At 36.1% G+C, this 23,315-nt stretch overlaps 1 pseudogene; it reads left to right on the top strand.

The window, feature by feature from the left end:
• Positions 1–11,514: 11,514 nt before the first annotated feature.
• LOC127675796 (ATP synthase subunit epsilon, mitochondrial-like) lies at positions 11,515–11,666 on the top strand (annotated as a pseudogene).
• The last annotated feature ends 11,649 nt before the right edge of the window (positions 11,667–23,315 follow it).

The raw sequence follows: 23,315 nt of genomic DNA, 5'->3' as shown, positions 1-23,315 counted from the left end.
CCAGTTCTCACACCACAGGAAGCACTTGATACCCTAACACACCTGAAAAGCAAGATTTTGATTTCAAATCCCATCTCTTTCATTATTAATAAATACCTATTTACACATATTTATCAACTATGATTTATGAATGTGTCCCCCTGACAGAAGTTAAGTCTTTTGAATATTAATACTATTCCAATTATACTTGGACTTTAAAAACTACATTTGTTTTCTTGTTCATGTTGGGTATGTGTGCAAGTGCGATGACTCATGTGTAGAGGTCAGAAAGACTGTAGGAGTTGGTTCTTTCTTTATTGTGTGTGCGTGTATGTGATTTTTTTATTGAATATATTCTTCATTTACATTTCAAATGTTATACCTTTTTCCGGTTTCCCCCCCCCCCACCTAGAAAAATCCCCAAACCATCCTCCCACCCCCTACCTCCAAGAAGATGCCCCTTCCCTCAAACTACTCCCACCTAACCCACTCAATATCCCCACACTGGGGCATCTGTCCAGTCTTCATAGGACTAGGGACCTCTCCTCTCACCTATGTCCTACAAGGCCCTCCTCCACAACAATTGTGGATGGAACCATGTATAACCCTAGGTTAATGGCTTAAACCCTAGGAGTACTGGGGGGTATGGTTGGCCAACATCTTTATTCTTCCCATGGGGTTGTAAAACCCTTCAGCTCCTCCAGTCATCCCTCCAAATCCTTCATTGGGGCCTCTGTGCTCAGTCCAATGGTTGGCTACTAGCATCTGCCTCTGTATCTGTAAGGTTCTGGCAGAGCCCCCCAGGGGATGGCCATAATAGGCTCTTTCAGCAAGCACTTCTTGTCATCCACAATAGGGTTGGGGTTTGGTGACTGTTTATATGATGAATCTCCAGGTAGGACAGTATCTGGGTAGCCTTTCCATCAGTCTCTGCCCCACACTTTGTCTCCATAATTACTCCTGTGAATATTTTGTTCCCTTTCTCAGAAAAACCAAAGCACCCACAATTTGGTCTTCCTTCTTCATGAGCTTCCTGAGGTCTGTAAGTTGTTTCTTGTTTATTCTGCACTTTTGGGCTAATATCCACTTATCAGTGAATGTGTACCATGCATGTTCTTTTTTGATTAGGATTCCTCACTCAAAATGACACTTTCTAGTTCCATCCATTTGCCTAGGAATTCCATGAATTCACTGTTTTTAATAGCTGAATAGTACTCCATTGTGTAATGTACCACATTTTCTGTATTCATTCCTCTGTTGAAGTACATCTGGGTTTTTTTCCAGCTTTGGGCTATTATAAATAAGGTTCTTATGAACATAGTGGAACATGTATCCTTATTACATGATGGAGCATCTTCTGGGTATATGCCCAGGAGGCGTACAGCTGTATCCTCAGGTAGTACTATGTTTAGTTTTCTGAGAAACTCACAAACTGATTTCTAGAGTGGTTTTACCAGCTTGAAATCTTACCAGCAAAATCAAATCCCATCTCTTGAAGTGACAGCATGGCTTAAAGATGAAACAAATAAATCTCTTTTAAAAAATACAGGAAAACAGAATCAAACATGTGAAGGAATTGAACAAAACCATCCAGCATCAAAAAAATGAAGAAACAATAAAGAAATCACAAAGGAAGACAAATATGGAGGTGGAAAGCCTAGGAAGGAGATCAGGAGTCACAGATTCAAACACCACCAACAGAATATGAAGAGATAGTCTCAGGCATAAAGGATAATATAGAAGACATTAACACTCAGGATGATATTTTCTAGTTCCATTCATTTACCTAAGAATTTCATGAATTCTTTGTTTTTAATTGCTTAGTAGAATTCCACTGTTTGAATGTAAGACAGTCTCTGTATTCATTACACTGTTGAAGAAAATCTGGGTTCATCAGCAAATGGATAAAACTAGAAAATACCATCTTGAGGGAGGTAATCCAATTACTAAAGAACACACATGGTATGCACTCACTGATAAGTGGATATTAGCCCAGAAGCTTTCAATACCCAAGATACAATTCACAGAACAAAGGAAGCTCAAGAAGGAAGACAAAATTATGGATAATTTTGTCCTCCTTAGAAGGGGAACAAAATGTCAATTGGAGGAGATACATAGATATAGTAGTGTTTCAGAGCAGAAACTGAAATAAAGGCCATCCAGAGACCACCCCACCTGGGGATCTACCCCATATTCTTTCTCCAAATCCAAATACTAATGTGGGTGCCAAAAAGCACTTGCTAACAGGAGCCTGATATTGTCATCTTCTCAGAGAGTCTGCCAGTATCTGATAGAGAGGTGGGTGCTTCTAGTCAAACATTGGACTGAGTACAAGATTCCCAATGGGGAACCTAGAGAAAGGACCCAAGGAGCTAAAGGAGCTGTCAGCACCAAAAGAGGAACAATATTATGAACCAACCAGTGCCACAGAACTCCCAGGGACTATACTACCAAAAAATGACTACACATGGAGTGACCATGGCTCCCACTGTATATGTAGCAGAGGATGGCCTTGTTGCACATCCAAGGGAGGAGAGGCCCTTGGCTCTGAGACAGTTGGATGCCCCAGTATAGGGGAATACCAGGACAGAGAAGTGGGAGTGGGTGTGTTGGTAATCAGGGGGAATGAGAGGATGGGTAGGGTGTTTTAGGAGGGGAAACAAGAAAGGGGACAGCAGGTGCTAGCGAGGATGAGAAAGAAGAATACTTCTCCACTTGCAGGTTGCAAGCTGGTACAGCCACTCTGCAAATCAGTCTGGTGGTTCCTCAGAAAACTGGGCATGATACTACTGGAGGACCCTGTTATACCACTCCTGGGCATATACACAGAAGATTCCCCGGCATGCAATAAGAACACATGCTCCACAATGTTCACTGTAGCCCTGTTTATAATAGACAGAATCTAGAAAGAACCCAGATGTCCCTCAATAGAGGAATGGATACAGAAATTGTGGTATATTTACACAATGGAATATTACTACTCAGCTGTTAAAAACAATGAGTTCTTGAAATTCTTAGGCAAATGGTTAGAACTGGAAAATATCATGCTAAGTGAGTTAACCCAGTCACAAAAGAAGACACATGGGAGTCCCACAGTTAGACGGAGGTCCCCTCCATCTTGGCTCCTGTGGCCAAGCAGCCAGCTCAGCCAGAAACCTGTGCCATATCTGACATGGGGAAGATCCCACTTCCTGATACTCTCTAGAGAACTGGCAGGAGCAGGTTAATCGCCACTGCCTCATTACATCTGATGTGGTAGACCTGTTCCACATCTGACATGGGGAAGATCCTAATTTCTGATAGTCTCTCGAGAACAGACAGGAGCAGGTTATTTGGTAGAAGCAAGACATTTGAGAACCAGCATCAGCAGAGCATTTGAAATCCAGCAGCAAGCACTGTCCTGGGCCATTTGCCCTACAGAGTGATAAGTGCTTGAAGGGGGCCCTCAAGGCATCCACCATCTTCACTACCTGGCAGACCAGACAGGCAACACCAGGTACACAGAGACTACCCGAGTATAGCATTGCTTGGGACAAGGTACACTAGGGCTCCAACGGCACCCAAAAGTAGGGCAGCATATCAGCAATCTGTGCCAGGGGAAACCCAGTCATCCAGGGGTGTGGAAATAGCCTTACAGGCTCACAGGAGGTCCAAGCACCAGCCAGTGATAGCAGGACCAACTAATGCCAGAGATAAGACACAATGGGAAGTAAATATATATATGAAGTAAATATATATATAATATATATATATCATATATATATTGATATATATCAATATATATATATATATATATATATATATATATATATATATATATATATATATATATATATATATATAGTTTATACTTTCCAGGTAAAACGACTGTGTGATTCATATATTCATTATATAAATACACATTGGACAGCTCTCATTTTCTATAAGTCACAACCATGAGAAACAAAGCTATCCTAGTTTCTTTAAAAAAAAATCTTAATTTTCAGGCTGAGAATTTATATTTACCTCAAAATATCTTATCCAGACTATAAGATATTTTACATTAACTAAATTCCAGAATTAGTAATAATGTATTTACAATACAACAATTATTTTCTAAATGAAGACTAATACATTTTTAAGTTATAAATGACTATGTTTTAAATTTTACCTTCAGAACAATAAAGTGGTATTGTCAATCCCACAAAATTACACTAAAGAATATTTTCTCAAATTATGCTGTAATTTGATACACTTTTGTGAAAATTAGGAAAGCATATTACAATCATATGTTCTCAAAATGTTGAAAGGATATACTCCCTTGTTTACTGGCATTAACATATATGAATTACACAAATGCCATACTTATATCTGCCAGCTTGTTGAGCAACATAAATATCTTTGGCTTAGCTCATACTTTGCTTAATATAACATAATATTTAAGGCTAAGTTTGTTCTTTACTTACTGAACTAAAATATGATAGACTGTGATTCTAAAATTTAGTATTGTTGTTTATAAATGCAATGCTTTAGGCTATAAGTGGAACATTTCCAATATAAGAATGGAATACTTTGAAGTTTTTGAGTTTTTATGGTTGCTGATTACTACTTCATTCCTAAGTATTAATTAAGAAAAATGGTTCAGTACAAACAGCACTAGCATTGAACTCCTCCATGGCTTAAGTTATGAGGAAGCTCAACTGATTTGAAAATCATTTACACTATAGCTCAGCGAGTCAAGACAGAAAGCATTAGGAGATAAAGCAAATCAATAGTTCAGAAAATAGCCTGTTGTTGTTCATCACCTAGGTATAGTAATATGACTTGTGAAAGGTTGCAAATCTGCCTAGTAATTATTTTGAATTAATTTTTAAGCCTTTAGGCTTACAGAACTTTAAAACTAAGATTCAGAAAAAGGCCCCAAATACAACAAAATTAACACCACTAATTTTCTGTTTGCAATAGGAGTTTAAAAAACTTACTGGATACTTTTACTTATGATTAAGCACACATCAAATTTTAATGGATAATGTCATTTCTCAATATAATTCTTTCAAATATTATTGATACCTTAAAAAATTTAATGTTTTTCAAGAAAAATATTCCCAAAGTTTGAGGCAGTTTTATATCAATTTGTAATTAATTTTGGCAAGCATTATATAGCTTGAGTCATACTGATGTAAAGCAATATGTCATTTCTAAACTCCTTGTTTTATCTATTGAGACTGTAGAACATGAATAATAAAGCATTAACTCTCATTTTGCATATTTAGATGACTATACTATATAATATCAAAATTAAATAATTTTTAATTTTTATTAATTTATTTACTTCACATCTAGATCATAGCTTCCCTTCCCTACTCTTCTCCCAGTTCCTCATTCTTTTCTCCACACCCCATTCTCTTGTCCTCCTTTTCTCCTCAAAAAAAGGTAAGGCCTCCCATGGGTATAAACCCACCTTGGCATATCAAGTTCCAGTAGGATTAGATGTGTCTTCTATTGAGGCTAGAAAAGGCAGCACAGTTACAGGTAAAAGTTACAAAGAGAAGCAACAGTAAGAGGTATGTCCTACTACTTCTACTGTTATGAACCCCACAGGAAGACTGAGTTCCACCAGTGTTACATATGTGCCAAGGGCTTAGGTCTATCCCATGCATGTTCTCTGTTTTGTGGTTCATAGTCTGTTAGCACTTAGGAACTAAGGTTAGATGATTCTCTATATTTTCTTGTGGTATTCCTGACCTCAATGGCTCCTTAATTCTTTCCTTTCTTCCATAGGATTCCCCAAGTTCTGTTTAAGGTTTGGTTGTGGGTTAATGTATCTGTTTTCATGGATGCAAAATGAATCCTCTTAAATGGCAGTTATTCTAGGCATCTTTCTGCAAGAATAGCAGAATATCATTAATAGTGTTGGGGAGGCTAAAACTCATGACATGGATGAGAAGCTGGCCAGTGATTTCTTGGCATTTTCTAAAATTCCATCTTTTCTCCTACACGTAATGTTGACAAGAAAAATTGTGAGTAGAAGTTCTGTGGCTGGGTTGGTGTACCAATCTCTTCATTGGGACTCTAGTCTTGTTACAGAAGATGACCTACTTAGGTTTCATATGTCACATTGTTATAAATTCACCTCATAGATTTCTGGGAGTTTCCATTTTCCCAGGATTCTAGCTGGATCCTAGAAATAAAGATGCTGTCTGTGTTCATCAATTCCAGGTCCCTCTTTACATATTCTCCCTCTCCATTCTCCCGACACTTGATCTCTCCTGCACCTCTCCCCAGGCCATCCCCCACTCATTCCCTCTCTCCCTCCATTCTTATTTACTTTCTCAGTAAAATTCAAGCTCCCCCTCCCTGGGACTAGTCCCTGATTTCAGTGGGACTGCTTCAAGTTTCTCTCAATTTAGTTTGATGTTGGCTACTGCTTTCCTATATATTGCATTTACTAAATTTAAGTGACCCCAAAAATTCCACCAGAGAACTCTTAAACCTAATAATTTCAGCAAAGTGCCTGGATATAAAATTAACTCAAACAAATCAGTGGCTTTCCTCTACTCAAAGGATGAAGAGGCTTAGAAAGAAATTAAGGAAGTAACACCCTTCACAATACTCACAAATAATATAAAATGCATTGGTATGACTCTAAGCAAGTGAAAGATCTGTATGACTAGAACTTCAAGTCCCTGAAGAAATAAAAGAAGACCTCAAAAGATGGAAAGATTTCCCATGTTCATGGATTGGCAGGGTTAATATAGTAAACATGGCCATGTTGCCAAAAGCAATCTATAGATACAATGCAATCCCCATCAAAATTCCAACTCAATTCTTTATAGACCCAAAAAGAACAATTTGCAAATTACTCTTTGCTAAATAAACCCAGGATAGTAAAATCTATTCTCAATAATAAAAGAAATTCTGGTGGAATCATCATCCCTGATCTCAATCTGTACTACAGATCAATCATGATAAAAACTGCGTGGTATTGATATAGTTACAGACAGGTAGAATTGAAGACCCAGAAATGAACCCACACAACTATTGTCACTTGATCTTTGACAAAGAACAAAAACCATCCAGTGGAAAAGAGACAGCATTTTCAACAAATGGTGCTAGTTCAACCAGTAGTTAGCATGTAGAAGGATGCAAATCAATCCATTCTTATATCCTTGTACAAAGCTCAAGTCCAAGTGTATCAAAGACCTCCACATAAACAAAATACACTGAAACTAATAGAAGAGAAAGTGGGGGAAGAGCCTTGAGCACATGGGCACAGGGGGAAATTTCCTGAACAGAACACCAATAGCTTATGCTCTAAGATTAAGAATTGACTTGGGGATGAACTCTCCTCTCCCTCCTTTGATGCCCTGTCTTTCTGCTGGAGATGGGCTCTATGAGTTTCCTCTCTATACTGTTGGCTATTTCATCTAAGGTTCTGCCCTTCGAGGTCTCAAATGAGGGAGGGAAGACATACCACAATCACAACTCTGATCCATACCTGATATAGCTGTCTCCTGAGAGTCTCTGCCAGTGCCTGACAAATACAGAAGTGGGTGCTCACAGCCATCCAATGGAATGAGTTCATGGTCTCCAATGGTGGAGCTAGAGAAAGGACCCAAGGAACTGAAGTACTTTGCAATATCATAGGAGGAACAACAACATGAACCAATCAGTACCCTCAGAGCTCCCAGGGGCTAAACCACCAACCAAAGTGTACACATGGAGGGACCCATTACTCCAGCTACATATATAGAGGATGGCCTTGTCAGAGATCAATGAGAGGAGATGCCAATCATCCTGTAAAGGATTGCTGCTCCAGTGTAGGGGAATGCCAAGACAAGGAAGCTGGAATGGGTGGATTAGTGAGCAGGGGGACAGTGGTTTAGAGGGGAAAGAAAGAAAGGGATTAACATTTGAAATGCAAATAAAGACAATATCTAATAAAGTTTTTTTTTAAAGAAAAGAAAATTGTGAGCAAAAAATAAAGTAAAAACTCCCCATATAATTCCTATACAATTTCACAATATAAAGTTGTATTTTCATTTTTGACAGTACTAATGATATTGCATAAACAAAAATAGTGGAAAACTATGTATTTGGCCTTGTACATTGTATATAAATAAGATTGATTTTGCAACTTCACATGAAATAAATTTCATGAACATGTCCTATTAGAAGAAAAATTGCAGTCTAGGTTTATAGTACTAGGCATACATTTCCCCCTATTGAATGGGCCTTAAATCCATCTAGAAAGGTTTGGATTATCATCAGTATATAAGTATCATTATTTCCCCAATGAGTAACATGTAAGTTTACCTGAGATATTTACCCTATAGACTCAGATATTTGAACTTCGTGTCCTCAACTGGTTACTTTGTATAAAAACATTTTAAGAAGTACACATTTGTCAGAGAAAATAAGTCACTGGGCATGGTTATGAAGAATGTATATCATTGCATCACTCTCTGTTTTATTTTTGCCCCCATGTTTGTGTTTGTCGTTATGTTCTACACCTTCTCTAAATGTCTGCCAATTGCTCCAGTGCCTTCCTGCCTCCATAACAACAATTCACAAATAAATTATTTGTTTTATAATTCTTTGAGTACATAGCATTTATACCAGAAATAAAAAAGTAACTAATACAGAAGTTGGTTTCAGATAGTGGCGTATTGCATGGAACAACCAGTTCATGTATTTTTTTTTTTTTGGAGGAATGTAGAAGATTTTGTAACTATTGGCTAGAAAAGCAGTTCAATGCAATAAGCAGAGCTCAACAGGCCATTATATCAAAAACCTTAGTGTAAGAAAGATTTTAGAAACCCAGGTCAAGGGAATTTGGAGAGGATGAAGAGTAATAACTGAGATAAACGTCTTCCCTGAAATATTTTAGCAAAGAATCAGTCTTCTGCACATCTACTAGGAAGTTATCTGAGGCTAACTTGAAAAGTAGCAGACATATTGGTAAAATAAATTTTATAATTACATAATATTAAATTTGAGGTGTGGCTATTATTAATTATATGGAACTATAATGAAAAAGAACAAGTAGGGCAGAAAGAAATATAAAACATCCAATTTGAAGAAAAAAGAAAAACTAGAAAGCTTACTATTATAGACAAGGTATGTACTGGGAAAAAGTCTACAATTAAAGAAATGAGAAAAATTTAAAAAGCAGGCTTCAAAATGGAACAAATGAAAATGTACTCAGGGCGACATCACACCTAGAGAAACTTCTACCTTCTGAAAGGTAGCCTACATGCATTTGTGACATTATTCTGCTCCTATAAAACAACTGAATAAAAATAAAATTCAAATGTAATTATAGACAATAAGGATTATCTTAAGTTGTGAGTCAAATTTATAGTACTATCCAAGATTTTCTGGCTTTAGAGGACAAATCTGAAAGGATTATTGGTTCTTCCTCTCAGTTTCAGGAAGTTGCCTAGATCGGGTAGCATGTTTCTAGGCACTGTTTTAGGCCCTTGATTCACAGTTGGGAGTATTGTTTGGAGAAATTATGGGACTTATACCGTTGATAAAAGAAGTATGTCATTGCTGTCAGGCATTGATAGTTCACAATCTCTCCCTACTTCCAGTTTTCTCTTTGTACTTAATGCTTGTGTTTAAAGTTGTGTTATATACTTTATATAATTAGAGTGGTATATAAAATATTCCATAGTTTTATGATTTTGTAATGTTTTTAGTATTTTACACTTGTTCTCTAAATCTAAAGTCTTCTTTTCTTTTGGTTTAAAATTCCTTATGTCATACTTATTAGTTTGTGTCCTTATGAAATTGAAATTGTGTTGAATCAACCCTACTGAAATAAAAAGTGGAGACAGTCAGGGAAATAACATATTTATTAAAGGTACTATGAGTTTTCAGGCAAGTGCTATACTAATCCCCAATTCCAAGCATGCTTTGTTTTTAATTTCAATTTTTTTTATCATTTTATTTGTTTTTGAAGTACTGAGCATTGCACTCAGGGACTCATGCACATAGGCTAATAATCTAAAACTGAGCTATAACACCAAAGACCATACTTAATTTTTAATGAATTAAGGGTATACATATTTGTAAAATAAATATAATATTTCTATACATGTATCTCTAAATAATTAAAATATGGCATTTCACATATTGATCACTTTTAATGTTTAACATTTATAATTCTGTTAAATTTTGAATTGTTTAAAAATGAATGCAGGTATATAACCTGCTTTAATAAAATTCACCTACATTTCTTACACTTCCACTTTTTCCATGCCCATTTCAATTATTATTTTACCTTCAAATTTGATATACCCTTTTTAAATCTACTGAGTTTAGTGGTGTCAGTACACACATGACTGTGGAGGTAGGGCTATTTACTGAAATATAGACAGCTTATCAGATACCACATTCTCTTTTCTAGCAACCATCAATTGATAATGCCTCCTCAGCTAGATATGGGGGTTTTATGAGTCTCTTTGTTATATACTCTAGAATTTTTTCTGGAATGAACTTCTGCATTCATTCAGAAGACACATGCACTGTGAATTCAAGAGTAAATTTTTTCATGAATGGAAAATTGTGTTTCATAACAATCCTCCACTAACTCCGACTTTTACATTTACCATTTCTTAATGATAGAAAAGATTTAAAATTCTTCTGATTATTTTTAAACACACATGACAATGTTATTAAGTTTTAATGACTCTGTTGTATTATAGTTCAATAAGTTTGCCATGGAAAACTAATAAATTTTAGCATAATTTATCATAACAAAATGTCTCAGCCATAAAAAAGGCTAAGTCACATGTAGGTACATTTTCTCCCTAAGGAATCTTTTCAAATTTTGTCTTATAAGTTATTATATATTTTGTATATTTTGTACATTAAAAGATGCCTACTCAATTATACTGTGGATTGTGTACTAGGTATACAATACAGACTCACAATAAAGAGATATGTCTTCACAGAATTTACCATTCACTTGGGGAGTTTTTAAATGAATAATAATTATATCCACCAGTTAATTATAATAAGAGTTGAGATCAGGATCATAGACTACTGGGTTATTTTAGTAATTTGTCAGAATTATATTGGCAGGGAAGGATTCCTTCAGGAAGAAATCTAAGAGTTGAAATTTGAAGGCATACAATAGTAAAATTGTATGAAATACATGGTCGGTGATTGAACAGAGGTATTTATAGTATACATTGTAAGAGAAATTGTCAATGGGAACATAGATAGAATCTATGTATATGCAAACTATATTTTTGTGGGGGTTTTTTGCTTTTGTTTTTTGAGACAAGGTTTCTTTGTATAGCCCTGGCTGTCCTGGAACTCACTCTGTAGACCAGGCTGGCCTCGAACTCAGAAATCCGCCTGCCTCAGGCTCTCCCAAGTGCTGGGATTACAGGTATGTGCCACCACGCCTGGCTATGCAAACTATATTTTAACCACATATAAAAAGTTGTTTTTTGAAAATTATTGCACTGGCTTCCTGTGGCCTGGCTGGTATAAGGTAGCTCTGAAGTGTGCCAGTGCTGGGCACAGCCCACTCAAGATATCATGGTGGCATACTGGTGACAGGCTTGACTCAACTACATCCAGTTCTCTCAGATCTGTACAAAAGCAGTGATGTATACCCTGAAGACCAAGTTCAAGCAGATGCTGAGAAGACTTCTGGCAGCAGCATCTAATCTGAGAAAGTAAAGGAGTAGTTGAATCTGGGTGAAGCACTAATTTCTGAGTCTTCAAGGCGAAGACATATTGGTACTTTGTCTGGCAGAATTAAATCAACCTCACCTCCTGAGGAAAAAAAGCTATCCATCTTGTTGATAAATTGACTAGGTTAATAAATTAACATGGTTCACTCTAAAACTAAGAAAAAAAGAAAAATAAAATTATTACTTTGATGGACTAATGCTAACTATATAATCTAAAGTAGATTCCTGTAACACATGAAATTTAATATAACTAAATATCATAAAACATTGATTTCATCATAAAACTTTAAAGTTTATTTGATAGTATGCCATATTAAGAACTTGCAACAGATATTATTCTTTCAGAAAATTTCAGAGTCCTTGATATAGAATACTTTAAAGCAAATACTTATAATGTCCAGGAATCTATCTATATGAATTCAATGAGAGGATTTCCTCAAGTTCATATGTAAAGACCTTTAATTCCAATATTTCACAATATGGTTGTATTTGGAGATGTGGATTTTACAGAAATAATTTCCTAAAAAGAACAGAAATCCCCTTATCTTGAATGATATGCATTATTTAGAAATTTAGGTTTTCATTACAACACAGTACCATCCTCTTTGAGATGCCCACTATGAAAGATAGTTTTATAGGTGGCCCAGGCAAGTCTTGAACTTATATTACCCTGATTATGGCTCTCAAATATATGGATCACATATGTGAAGCATATATATGCATAGCACAGTGAGATTTTTACTGCTACTCTACTTAAGTTTTCCATCACTGGTAACCAGAAACTAAATAACAAAATACCAAGTGAAAAATAGTGAAATGCTTACAAAGACTTTGAATTCTCTATATAGTTTGGTAAAAAAAAAGAAAAGAAAATGGAATATTTTAAAGGAAATAAGTTACATAATTATATTTGTAAAATATTCAGATATTAAAATACCTAATTTCAAAATAATATATAGCAGCATTGAGTTTTTAAAAAAAATCTGCATTAGGTAATCGAAAACAAAACTTAAGGATATTTGAAAGAAAATACACTTGACCTTAATATATCTGAAAATGTATTTAATTGTAAATATCATTTAATGTCATTAAGCATAATTTTGGGGGTAAAACATTTATAGGCTTGTTTTTAAAATAACAAAATGCTTTCTTCTCCCTCCCAAGTGGAACTGAGAAGTCCTCACTTGGGCCCTTCAGCCTATTGACCTTTCTGCATTCTGTGGGCTGTATCTTGGGTATCATGTGCTTTTTTTGGGCTAATATCCACTTGTAATTAAGTACATACCATGCATGTCTTTTTGGGTCTGAGTTACCTCAGTTGGGACGATATTTTCTAGTTTCATCCATTTGCCTGCAATTCTCAGGATGTCCTTATTCTTTATAATTGAGGAGTATTCCACTGAGTAAATGAACCACATTTTCTTTTTTTTTTATTTGATATAATTTATTTACATTTCAAATGATTTCCCTTTTCTAGCCCCCCCACTCCCCGAAAGTCCCATAAGACCCCTTCTCTTCCCCTGTCCTCCCACCCACCCCTTCCCACTTCCCCGTTCTGGTTTTGCCAAATACTGTTTCACTGAGTCTTTCCAGAACCAGGGGCCACTCCTCCTTTCTTCTTGTACCTCATTTGATGTGTGGATTATGTTTTGGGTATTCCAGTTTTCTAGGTTAATATCCACTTATTAGTGAGTGCATACCATGATTCACCTTTTGAGTCAGGGTTACCTCACTTAGTATGATATTCTCTAGCTCCATCCATTTGCCTAAGAATTTCATGAATTCATTGTTTCTAATGGCTGAATAGTACTCCATTGTGTAGATATACCACATTTTTTGCATCCACTCTTCTGTTGAGGGATACCTGGGTTCTTTCCAGCATCTGGCAATTATAAATAGGGCTGCTATGAACATAGTAGAACATGTATCCTTATTACATGGTGGGGAGTCTTCTGGGTATATGCCCAGGAGTGGCATAGCAGGATCTTCTGGAAGTGAGGTGCCCAGTTTTCGGAGGAACCGCCAGACTGCTTTCCAGAGTGGTTGTACCAATTTGCAACCCCACCAGCAGTGGAGGAGTGTTCCTCTTTCTCCACACCCTCTCCAACACCTGCTGTCTCCTGAATTTTTAATCTTAGCCATTCTGACTGGTGTAAGATGAAATCTTAGGGTTGTTTTGATTTGCATTTCCCTAATGACTAATGAAGTTGAGCATTTTTTAAGATGCTTCTCCGCCATCCGAAATTCTTCAGGTGAGAATTCTTTGTTTAACTCTGTACCCCATTTTTAATAGGGTTGTTTGGTTTTATCTATTTGTGTTGTGGGAGATCTAGGTTGTTTCCAGTTTCTGGCTATCACAAAGAAAGCTACTATGAACATAGTGGAATACTTGTTCCTGTGGAATGGGAGGACATCTTTTTGGGTATAGTCCCAAAAGTAGTATTGACAGATTTTCAGGTAGATCTATTTCCATTTTCTGAGGAATGTCCATATTGATTTCCAGAGTGGATCTACTAGGTTACAATCCCAGCAGCAATGGAGGAGTGTTCTTTCTCCACATCCTTTCAAATATGTGTTGTCACCTGAGGTTTTGATCTTAGCCTTTCTGAATGGTAAAAGATGGAATCTCAGGGTCATTTCTATTTGCATTTCTCTGATTACTAAGGACTTTGAACATTTCTTTAGATGCTTTCCAGCCATTCAAGATTGCTCTGTTGTTAATGTTGAGAGGAAGGTGGACAGGAGTGGGGGAAAGAGGAAGACCTGATCTAGTATTTGGTGAGGGAAAAGGACTGAAGCTCTGATGGCCAGCAGAGAAAATGGAAACATGCAACTTCAGGAGGTAGGAGGTTTGGGAAATCTTCCAGAATGCACCAGAGACCTGAGGGGTGAGAGACTCTCAGGACTCAAAGGTAGTGACATTAGATGGAATGTCCAACAATAGGGAGAGGGAAGTTATAGAGCCCACCTCCAGCAGGAAGATGGCATCAAGTGGGTTGCCGTCCCACAGTCAAAATTATGACCCATAATTGTTCCTGTCTGAAAGAACTGCAGGGATGGACATGGAGAGAAGCCTGGGGTAAAGAAGGTCCAGTGACAGATCCAAAGTTGGATCCAGCTCAAGGGGAGGTCCCAAGGCTTAACACTATTACTGGGGCTATAGAATGCACACAAAAAGGGACCTATCATGACCACTGAACTTCTGAAGATTTATCAAGCAGCTCAAAAGTTAAGTGTAGATATTTGCACCCAACCAATGGACAGAAACTGCTCACCCTTGTGGTTGAAGTAGGGAAAGGCTGGAAGAAGCTGAAGAGGAGGGTGATCATGTAGGAAGACCAGCAGTCTCAATTAACCTGGACCCTCATGATCTCTTAAACACTGGACCACCAACCGGGCAGCATATACCAGCTGATATGTGCCCCCAACACATATACAGAAGAGGACTGCCAGGTCTGGGTTTAGTCAGAGAAGATGCACCTAGCCCTAAAGAGACTGGTGGTCCCAGGGACTTTAGAAGTCTCTTGGGGTGGTTGGTTGGTTGTTGGGACATCCACGTGGAAATAAAGGGGTTGGGAGGAGGTATGGGATATGGAACAGTCTGGGGGATGGGCAGGGAGAGTAAAATCTGGAGCGGAAAGAAAGACAGAGAGAGAGAGAGAAAGAGAGAGAGAGAGAGAGAGAGAGAGAGAGAGAGAGAGAGAGAGAGGGAGAGAGGGAAACAGAGAGACAGAAAGAGAGAAAAGAAAAGACTAAAAACATAAAAAGAAAGGAAGGATGGAAAGAAAGAAGGAAAAGAAAAATGCATAAAATTAATGTTCACATCATAATATAAGTACAGTTGAAGTTGAGAAGGAAGAAGTATATAGCAAAAACAAACAAAACAAAATGAAGTTAAACAACAAAACAGAAAAATGTGAAATAAATCTATCAAGGACCAATGGGGAAAACAAAGGAACAGGATATATCTGGCAGAATTTTATTTGTGATATAAATTTGCTCTGAAACTTAGAACACTTGATGTTTTTAATTATCTCTCTTAAGCATTCTCATCATTATAGCTTCACCAAAATAAATTATTAGTATTCATTTTACCTCTAAACATTATATTGCATAAGTTTGCTTTCCTTGCCATGTTGATGTTTACGGGTTTCATAAATTTCTATGACTTTTCTCTCAGTGTTTGTTTGGCTAAGCCTCCCTTCCTACATCAAGATTGATTTCATAATGATAAATTTTTTGTAGTGATAACCTGCCATTTAATTTTTCAAATGGTTTTGATATTAATCAACCTTGTAGTATCAAAATAAGTTATGAGGTAGAGATACAAGTAAAATTGAAGATCTATGGTAAAATTAATATTCTAGTATCTGATTTCTAGTGAAGTAAAATATATTAAGACTGATACTTGCAATGTAATCAGGCCAAAAATACTTGAGGCTTAGAGACTTCCTTAACTTTCTCTAAAATTGCAGAAAGACATTTTCCAGTATTTATCATATATATTATGGTACTAAATCAGGACTTTAATTCCTGTAAAAATATATAATTTTATTACTTTCTTCCTTTTCACAGTGACAGTTATTTTTTTTTTGCCTGTAAGATCTATTTATACTTTTTGAAAATTTACACTAAATTGAAGAAAAAATGCCTTATTGAAAGATCTTGTTACAAATATAATACCACTTTCCTCCAGATGACCAGTGGATCTCTAAATACTTTTAGAAACTCCTCATGGACATAATACATTCCAGCCCAATTAATTTAGAATATATGTGCTTAATATATGTACAATTTTTATTGTTTACCATATGTTTCTGACAAGCAATGAATGTTGAGAACAACTACTATAATGCCTATTCTTGGTTGTCTAATTGATTACATTTGTAATTCAATAAAACCTAAGCTTCCTGGTATATAATGAGATTTTTTCTTTGATTAGATCACATGAAGTAGGAAGACCAATCTTAAATGTGGGAAACACTTTTTGGTGGCAACATATAGGAAGAATATTGGATAAAAATGCTTCTATTCTTTGCCAACTTATTCTCATTTGTTGGAGTACATTGTGTAAGAAATATCTCTTAATATTCAGATGTTAATTCTGAATCAGCAGATATCTAAGTGCTGGCAGGATCTTGTTATTATTTCTATAACCTACTGAACAAAAAAACCACTATCTCTCAGGAATGAAGTTATGTTCTTTAAGCCGTTTACTGCTGTCTGGTGGGGGGTTACAAAGCCATCTTTGGAGGGCAACCTAAGAGAACTGGGATATTGGGCAAGTCCTGGAATACTTTATTATGATTCCACATCCAGGCTTTATAAACTCAAATTCATGGAATGTAGTAATAAGTCAAGAGGACTAGGTAGCTAAGATGATTTACTGGCTTATACAAACATGTTTATGTCTCCTGAGATGTTCCTATGTAAAATAATTAGAATTTGTGTCACATGTTTTCCTGTTCTACCATGTTTGGAACCAAGAATTGTAAGAGGTCTTTCCTAGTCAAATTTATTCTTAATTAGCTTTAAAGAAATCTGTTGAAACCAGAATATATCCTCTTCTCCAACAGAACATAATTACTGACTTCCTTTCTGAGGTTAACCCATCCTTAACGTATGTAATAGAATGACTTAATTCAGCAATAATTTTTGAAATGTCTTATATCATATATAATTAATAAAATATAATTTTATTGTTTCAATTTGTAATCTACAATAAGAAATATTATTTTAGTATATCAAATATTTTTCTAATGTATTCATGTCTGAATCAGACAGTAAGATAACATACTTATAAGGAATGACAAATAGCTTTCAAAATTTAAATATTTAACCATTGACCTTGAAAATGTAAACAGCATTAGCTTGGTTTTTCATATCTTAATTTTGTTTTCTTTTGTACTAGGAGTTTATATCACCCTATCTTTTTTTACTCCCATGAAGTCACCTTTGATGAGTTATTCCTACTATCAGGAAACAACAACAACAATATCAGCATTAGTATCAGCAATAATAAAACATTTCCAATAAAGGGAACTTTAATATTGAGTTATTTTCTCTATTAAGGAATAACAAACACATTCATACAAAAATTAAGTAAAGAAATTAAAATAATGTCTATGTTCTGGTCCAGTTGTATTATCTAATGCTATAGAAGTAAAGCCCTGCCTTTCTTTTCTTTGATTTCTTTTATTTTAATTCATATGTTGTAGTTCTGTGCCGATGAGCCCTTAGCTGAAAGAGCTAACAGGCATATTGCAGCCAAAAAGCTCTGAGTTTCTGCTGCCATCAATTTATTTATTTAAAATTTTATATTGGAAAGAGACTTTTTCTATAAAACTAACTTTCATTTACCAGATATAATTGTTATCTTGCAGGCTTACTGCTGAATATGCTCACAATTTCTAACTCTTTAACTCTGGTTGGCTGGTTCAACTCAGCTATTTTAGCTCAAAATCTACTCTAACTTGATTGATTTAATCAGGCTTCTTTCAGCTTCCCATTAAATTTTTCTGCTTGGAAGAACTGCCTCTCAATTTCACAAACCAAACTGTATTGACTGCCTGAATATACAAACTGAACAGAACTGATTGGAACTTCAACTCTATTCAACTGAACTGTACCAAACTGCACTGCACTGACCTCTACTTCATTGTCTGAACTCAACTTAACTGCCAGCTCACTCTTTCTCCCTGCACTGCTCTTAAATACACTCTCTTTCTTGTGTGTTCTCTTGAGAGAACTTGCTTGTATCATATCTCTGACTCATTCTGTCAAATCTTTCTCTGATTCATCATGTTGTCTGCCCTTCAATTAGATGTCACTTTCTCATATGACTGCTTTCTTCTACAAAGTAAATTTGCCTCCATTGTTAGGGATCAAAGGTGGTGTATACTGATTGTGTGTCTGTATTTCAGTTAGATCATATTGTAAGCCAGGGGATGTCTGCATTTTGGTTAGATCATATGTTTGGATATGATCTATTACCAAGGCAGCCATGTTGCTAAATTATAATTCCTATATATTTTTTCTTCTGTATTCCTAACAGTTGTAATTGAGCTATCTGTTTCTTAGTCCTCTCTCTTGTAAAGTCTGTTTTATTTTCATCTTTCTTACAGAGGGCATAGAAAATTATAATGATTAATAAACACATATAACTAATTGCATTTATTACAATATGTAATACTGAACATATTGTAATAAATGCGACAAATAAAACTAAACTATACAGGGTCAAATTACACTTTTCCATGGTGGAATAAAACTAAATTATATAGGGTCAAATTACACTCCTCCACGGTGTTTTCTATTTCTTAATATAAAAAATATTTTTTTAATCCAGCTAAGTCACACTTTTCTTTGTAAGTTTCATTCCAAATTTAACCTTTCTTTCTATTACTCTATATTCATTTTCTTTCTTCCTTCAGTTTATGTATTTTATATATATATATATATATATATATATATATATATATATAATCTTTTGGAGACTTTATTTTATTTTCAAACCTAATATTTCTCTGCAAGACACTCTATATTCAGTTTCATTTTAGTTTCTTCTTTTAATTGTCTATGTACCCTTATAATCAAGTTCTGTTTTTCTTAGTGTCTCCTTTCTTTGGAGATCCAGTTTATTATTTTCAAACTTAATATTTGTAAGACTGTCATTATTAATTTCCTTTTCTTACTTAGTACCTAACCACATTTGAAAACACTTCTATTTATTTCTTTACTTGCTGCTTTCTAACTTATATATCTATCTCTGTATCTAAGTTTCTCTAATTTCTTTTTCTAAGGACTGCTAGTTCCAAGAATTCTTTATTGGTTATGATGTCTTCTTAGTCACATTGTTGCTCCTAGAATATGCTCTTTCAGTGTTACAGAAAGTGTTCCTCAGGCTAGCACATGGAGATGGTGGCAGGCTCTGCCCCCTTGACTCAATGTCAAGCTGGCTGCTCCTGCAAGCTCCACTCACTTACTCAAGTGTCCAGCAGTAGGCTTCAGTGAGCTGTGGGTGTTTGTTTCCTGTAGGCAAAGCCTTAAAGTATCCATGCTTCCTGCCATGATTGCCCTCACTGCATAGAATTTCTATTGCACACCACAGCACAAGATTTCTAGAAAACCTTTGATTCCCTGCCATTTCCATGTCATCCATGCCTGGATTTCTGCAGCCCATTGTTGAGCTAAATATAGCAGGACATTCTTGATTCAACAATTTCATAAATAATGAAGCATAAAAGCTTTTTAATATTTTAAAACTTATGCTTTTAATTAGGTAGTCTCCTAACCAGTTGTTCAACTTAACCCAAGTAATCCAGTTTAAACCAAGTATTCCTGGCACTACAACTCACCAAGTAGCTAGCTCTATGTCTCTGCCCTGTTTTGGTCCAGGTATTCACCTCAATGTCCACTGGTGAGCTTCCTGTGTCCCATTTCCTCTCCGAGCCTTTCTCTCTTTTTCTCTTTCTCTGTCTCTATTGTTCTATCCCTCTTTCTCTCCCTCTATCTCTCTGTCCCTCTCCCTTTGTCTCTCCCTCTCTCAATTCCCATCTCTCTTCCTCTCCCTATCTCTGTCTCTCTGTCCCTGTCCCTGCTCTTCTTCCTCTTTCTCCAACCCAAACCTTTCCCCTACCCCTCTCTTTTTTCCCTCTCCCATGTTCTTCCCTCCACCTCCTGCCCTCCTATTGGCCATCAGACCTTAATTTCAGCCAATTAGTTGCAAGTATATATTGCCTCAAGGCTAGTGAAGGATAAATATTTGCAAAATATGAAGCTCATAAAGGACTATAGAAATAAAAACACCAAGAACTTGCCAGTATTTGTTCTCTGTCAGTACAAAGTACAATTTATATTTGAATAAAAGAGACATCTTCAATGTATCCTAACACTCACTCTCACTGGTAAATTCTTTCCTTCAGTGGTACTAGAGTTTACATCCTTGTGATTCCAAATTTATACTTAAGAACAGCTTAGACATCCAGTTTCTTGGACTATTGGATTCTTAGATTTTCCATCAGGATATTGTGTCAGTAGTCAGTCCACTGTCTGTAAGCCACTCTTACAAATCTTGTATGTATGTATATACGTATGTATGTATGTATGTATGTATGTATACACACACACACACACACACACACACACACACACACACACAATGTGTTTATGGGAGTGCAAATGTTCACCATGACAAATGCTGTTTCTCTAGAGAACCCTAACTAATCTAAGTATGAAAAAAATAATATATCCAACTTAAATGTAAATTGATTCACTGACTGTTTCTATTTCCTTCCATAAACAATCATTAGTGCATCCCTTGTATCAGTATCAGTTTTGGACTGTCCATCTATGGATAAATGAAGTAACTACTTTTTAAGATTGAGACTGCGTACTGTTGTCTGATGGCTTATATCTTCCTAAAAGACCTATTGTAAGTGTAGTTTTTGTAGTGTTCTTCCTAAAACAACTGAATTAATGAGTACGAATCTATTAGGCCAAGATGCATTATTGCTTCAACATATCTCATGCAATTTTCTTCAACATTATTGAGAAATTATATATATATATATATATATATATATGCAAAAGAGACTATTTTTAAGGTTTCTTACAACTGTCCTTGTAAGGTATTAGAAAATAAAATGGATATTTTACCTATCTTGAAGCACAAAGATGATATATATTCCCATTATTTTCTAGAAAGTTTTTTTATGAATTGCTCATTAAGTATAAAGAAAACTTCTAATATTTTATTTTAAGTTTATTCTAATAAGAATATTAAATGATTCCTTATTGAAAACCAATTTTATCCTAATGATAAAATATGTTGTCTCCCATAAGAATAAAGCATTTTACTTTACTAAATGAGTGAGAACAAATGAAAACTTAACCTTCTATAAGAGAATTTATCCTTGAAAATTACTTTCCTAACATATGATTCACTGATTATAGACAATGCCAGGAGGTTATGGCCTACCAGTAAACTAAGTAGGGCTTAAGTGAGGTCACAGACAATGAAACAGCAAGCATAGGGCCTGCGTGGGTCTGGACCTACTGAATATAAGTTGGTGTTTTTATGAGAAACCTAACAGATAACAGAGGAAGCCAATATAACTCTGACAACATTGTGTGCTCTTAAAACTCTTTACCTCTATTTGTTTGCTTTGTTCGGGGTTGATATGCAGGCTCTTGCTTTGTCTTATTGCATTTTGCTTTGTCCTGTTTTCTTGTTGTCTCTCGGAAACCTGCTTTTTACTGAAAAGGAAATAAATGTGAAGTGGATCAGTGAGAGAGGAGGTTGGGGATTTACCAGTACTGGAGGGAGAAGAAACTGTGGTTGGCACTTATTTTAAGATTTTACTGCTGTGAACAGACACCTTGACCAAGGCAAGTCTTATAAAGACAACATTTAACTGGGGCTGGCTTACAGGTTAAACATTTCAGTTCCTTATCATCAAGGCAGGAACATGGTGGCATCTAGGAAATCATGATACAGGAGAAACTGAGGGTTCTATGTCTTCATCTGATGGCTACTAGCAGATCAAGCAGATGGCTTCCAGGCAGCTAGGATGAGGGAATTAAAGCCCACTCCCTCAGTGACACACGTACTCCAAGAGGGTCATATCTCCAAATAGTGCCTCTCTCTGGGCCAAGAATAAACAAACTATCACATTCCACTCCCTACTCCACAAGGATTTGTTCAAACACATGAGTCTAAGGGGTACATATATAGCCATAGCATAATGAAAAGATACATTTAGACCAATTTCCAAAGTTCCCATAGTTTATAGCAGTCTTTTCAATGTTACAAATATATTTTGAGATCCATCCAATAACTTAACAGTTATTCCTAAATCAATACTGGAAACCAGCTAGACAAACTCCAAACTCTGTATCTCCATGTCTGATGTCAAAGTGGTCTTCAGATTTCCAACTCCTTTTTTATCTTTTTTGACTAAAACAAACTTCATTTCCCGGGCCCATTGCACTCCCTATTAGCAGCATCCCTCAACAGATGGCTCTGGAATCTCGAAAATTTTGGAGTCTCCAAGGCATCTTCAGTCTCAACGGCTTCTTGTTTCAATGTTTGGTATCCATACATGATCTTCTGGGCTCCTCCAAAGGGTTGGTGTCATTTCTGCAACTCTGACTTCCATAGCACTCTAAGTTCAGGTTGATCCAGACCACTATTACTGCTGTTCTTGGTGATCATCCCATGATACGGGCATCTCCAATACAGTGGGGTCTTCTACTGCAACTACGCTTCACAAATAGGCTCTCATAAACTCTCTTCATGGTGCCAAGCCCCAACTCCTTTGCATGACTCCTGCAGTCCTGGGCCATCAATTGCAACTGAGGCCGTACAGTTACCATGGCCTTCCATGACCTCTCACAGTGCCAAGACTCAGCTTCTCTTTATGGCCCGTTTTTGCCTTCAAAACTAGTACCACCTGAATAAATCTTACACGTTGCCAAATACAGCTGCAGCAGGAGGTACAACCTTGATTAATTCTGGAACAAAACTTATCTTTTCTCAGAAAACACTTCCCAGAAGTTTTCACCTCATTGATGTTGGTCACTTCTTAATCACCACTAAGTTTTTAGCTCCAGCTATTCAGCACTAATTGTCCCAGTAGTGCC

This window comes from Apodemus sylvaticus, chromosome X (assembly GCF_947179515.1).
Source record: "Apodemus sylvaticus chromosome X, mApoSyl1.1, whole genome shotgun sequence".
NCBI classification, from domain to species: domain Eukaryota; kingdom Metazoa; phylum Chordata; class Mammalia; order Rodentia; family Muridae; genus Apodemus; species Apodemus sylvaticus.
The sequence above is the reverse complement of the archived record's forward strand: the minus strand, read 5'-3'. Positions and strand labels throughout refer to the sequence as shown.